This window comes from Sinocyclocheilus anshuiensis, unplaced genomic scaffold (assembly GCF_001515605.1).
Source record: "Sinocyclocheilus anshuiensis isolate Anshui unplaced genomic scaffold, SAMN03320099.WGS_v1.1 scaffold2218, whole genome shotgun sequence".
Classification (NCBI taxonomy): domain Eukaryota; kingdom Metazoa; phylum Chordata; class Actinopteri; order Cypriniformes; family Cyprinidae; genus Sinocyclocheilus; species Sinocyclocheilus anshuiensis.
In genome coordinates, this window is record NW_015558568.1 from 708,271 (window position 1) to 711,917 (window position 3,647).

The 3,647-nt window shown below is 35.6% G+C and overlaps 1 protein-coding gene across 4 annotated transcripts in view; it reads left to right on the plus strand.

Moving 5' to 3' along the window:
* gramd1ba (GRAM domain containing 1Ba) overlaps positions 1 to 3,647 on the plus strand; it is a 58,165-nt gene continuing 54,518 nt past the window's right edge. For all 4 annotated transcript variants that reach the window (XM_016475085.1, XM_016475086.1, XM_016475087.1 and 1 more), the window contains exon 1: positions 1 to 80. The gene's annotated coding sequence lies outside the window, so the exon portion shown is untranslated. The remainder of the gene's footprint in view (positions 81 to 3,647) is intronic.

Consider the following 3,647-nt stretch of genomic DNA (forward strand, 5'->3'; position numbering starts at 1 on the left):
GTGGGAGCTTAATGCAGTTCGACTGCGACCTCTCACTTGTGCGGAGAGAAAAGGCTATTGTTTTATTCGGTTGGGGTCAGGTAACAGTAAAGCCTTCTTATCCAAATGTTGTGCATGTCCAGGTTACTGAATGCATGTAAATGAGTCTTATAGGGTTTGGTGTTGACATGCATGTCGCTGTGGGACTCCAGTTCACTTTCAATTTTGTGTGTATGTTGATGGAGCATGACTTCAGAGTGAATTCCTCTACTGCTTTGGAGTGCAATCAGTCTATAACACTTAAAAATCTTTAATGAAGTGCATGTTTTAACCGTCCTCTGCTGGCTTAGGAATGGAACATGTTTACCATTTAGTTCAACTGCTTGAAGAGGAAAAGGATATTGTCCTCTCTTTTTTTATTTTTTTTTGAATTTGTCCAATGCCCTGCAAAGTCTTATCCATAAAAAGCATCATATTTCTGATGGCCTTTATTGTTTCGCTCGTTACCTCTCTCTCCGTCTCTCTTCAGCCTTTTGAGACTCTGCTTTATTCAGCATCATGCTGGGCAAACACAGTTCAAACCCTCTGGCAGCTACTTCTTCCATATTCATGAGATCACGTGTTTATGTCCCTGAAATGTCCCTAATGTTTGTGGCCTCCCACTGAGGTCATTATGTCCACGTCTCGCGGTCTGAGGCTGCTCAGCTGTCAAAGACAGGGATGGTACTGCGTCCATGCAGATGAGTTGACCTGAGATAGATATCACTGCACCTCTGACATCGCTTATCATTTTGATAATGCCTTTTTTAACATTGTTATTGAAGACCAAATTAGTGTGTGTTTTATCTGTTTGTTTACTCAGAGGATGTTTTCTGTGGTGGAAGTCTGGGGATGTGACATTAAATATACAGAAATGTTTTTGTCCAAGTAATGTCAAAATGTATTTATACAGTGCTTTTTACAGTATATATATTCAAATCAGCTTAACAAAAAATCGTGACGTTGTTTATAATATCTTCATGTCTTAGCAGATTAGAGCCGGCCGATAATATAGTTAACATTTCACAAAGATACAAGCACTTTTTTAATGATAAATAAATGCACTTATATTATAATTATAATTTATAATTTCAGGTTATTTGAGCTGTAAACTTGTCTAAATGATTCTGTAATTGGTGACACTACTGTTCTAGGCATATGAATGTCCTGTTATGCATTTGACATGATTTCTCTTTGCATAAGGTTACTGTACGTTAAAGACTTTTATGGTATCCTTGTGCAAATTGTGCAAAAACCAGCTTTTCCAGATTTAAATAGTTATGACAGAAGTTAAATGGATATAAGTTTGTAGACAAAACTGGTAAGCAATTTTAGCACACTAACCTCATGTTAAAGGGGTCATATGATACGATTTAAATTTTTCCTTTCTCTTTGGAGTGTTACAAGCTCTTGGTGCATAAAGAAGATCTGTAAAGTTGCAAAGACTAAAGTCTCAAATCCAAAGAGATATTCTTTATAAAAGTTAAGACTCAGCCACGCCTACCTAAAACGGCTCGTTCTAACACGCCCCCACATGTCTACATCACGATATAAGTTTGTAGACAACACTGGTAAGCAATTTTAGCACACTAACCTCATGTTAAAGGGGTCATATGATACGATTTTAATTTTTCCTTTCTCTTTGGAGTGTTAAGGTGAGGGGCGTAACATTTCCATCACATGCTTGAGGTATTCGGCCAATCACAACGCACTGGATAGCTGGCCAATCAGAGCACACCTCGCGTTTCAGACCGATGAGCTTTGTAAAAATCGACGCGTTTCAGAAAGGCGGGGCATAGAGGAGAAACAATAATGTACAGTATGTGGAAAATAATGTGTTTTTTTGAACCTTAAACCGCATAAACACATTTCATTACACCAAATACACAAAATAATATTCTTTTTAGCAGCATCATATGACCCCTTTAACACATACAGTCTTGTGACTTTTCGGCTATTAGTTCCTAAATGGTGTGTATTTTAATATGTGTTTTATTTTGGCCTTTCCCCATAGACTTTCTGTACAGACTCTTTTTGTAAGAGGCGATTCAGAAGACCTTAGCTTGTATTGAACCCTAGACATTTATTTAAATGACTAGGGTTCAATTTATTTATTTAAATGTATTTTTTTTAAAGACAATTATTTTCTAAGAAATTACATAAAAAATAAAATTCTGTCAACATTTCCTCACCATCACGTTGTTTCAAACCTGTATGACCCCCCACCCCACCCCCTTAATTTTGTCCACTGCTGTTTTGGCACCCACTGCCTTTCATTTTATAGGCAAAAAAAGTTAAAAATTGTGCTATTGTGCAGTCAATTATATGTTCTGATTATATTCTGCCTGCTGCTGAATAGACCTGGATTTCTCTACAGGGGGACTGTTTCATAACATTTAGACATCACACACCTGTAACGGTTGAATTATATTTCGCTATTCATGCTGACAATATTTTTTACATTCTCTTCTTGCCTATTATGTGCTTTGTGTCAAATTAACACTGATTTTTCACAATGCTGTTGCTTTTAAGTGCTCCAGGTTAGCTCATTTATAAAATGACATCAAACAAATGGCATTTCTGATGATTTTCACATTGTAGGTGCATATTTTCATTAAAAGTTAATGATTAAATGCCGCAGCATTTTACCGACTAGTGGTTTTCTAAAGTGAGCCTGGTCTTTTCAAATGTGATTCAGAATTGACAAACGTATTCAGTAAGTGCTGTCAATCAAATGTACTTCAACTTCCGGCAATCATGTATTCCAGAGTGAGGCTGCTTTGTTTTGTAAATGCAAGGTCGGCTTGTCAAATACTAAACAAACCATTGCATTGCAGACCATTGCTCTTTGCAGCTCATGCCAGGATATTTTTTGGTTCGTGCTCACACATTCCCCTTCTAACTTGTTATTCATCCATATGTTTGGAGACTCCCAAAGCTTCCCTTTTTTAAGTTCCCAAAACATCACATTAGAATTCGAGAATGGTTGTCATGGTAACGTTGAGTTGAGTAGTATGTTTTCTTATGAGATCGGACAGAGCTTGGTTGCGAAGAGGCAAAAGCTCAGTTCGTCCCCTCGCTTCATTCACAGTCAGAAAAATGTTGTTTGTTGAACTTGTCATCAGGAATCAGGATCAGGATGTGCATGGATGTATGTGCAGTTGTAGAATTGATGTAAGTGGGTAGTTGATAGATAGCATGGGCAGTTTTTTAGGTTAAAGGTCATATGAATATATTAGAGAAAATTTGTTATAATGCACCATTTGCAGTTTTGCAATAGTTTTGCTGTGTAAAATGATTTTTTAATGTTTTAAAAATTAATTTAAAAATGGCTGTTTAATTGATTACTACAGAATGAAGTGTAACTCTCAGAATCATTTTGAATAATTAATTCCGTATTACTAGATATGGAATCATTATGTTCTTGTTTTGAAGTAAAAAATAAAAGATCAGTGTTAACTAAAACTAAAATTAATCAAAATAGCTGGTGTTATTTCAAATAAAACTGAATTAAAAAAAATAATAAAAAATAAGCATATTAGATGAAAAACTAAAACTTAAAAAGTAGAAATGTTACCTTGGCAACTAATTGAAAATTGAAATGAAAGTACTAAAATAACGAAAACTGA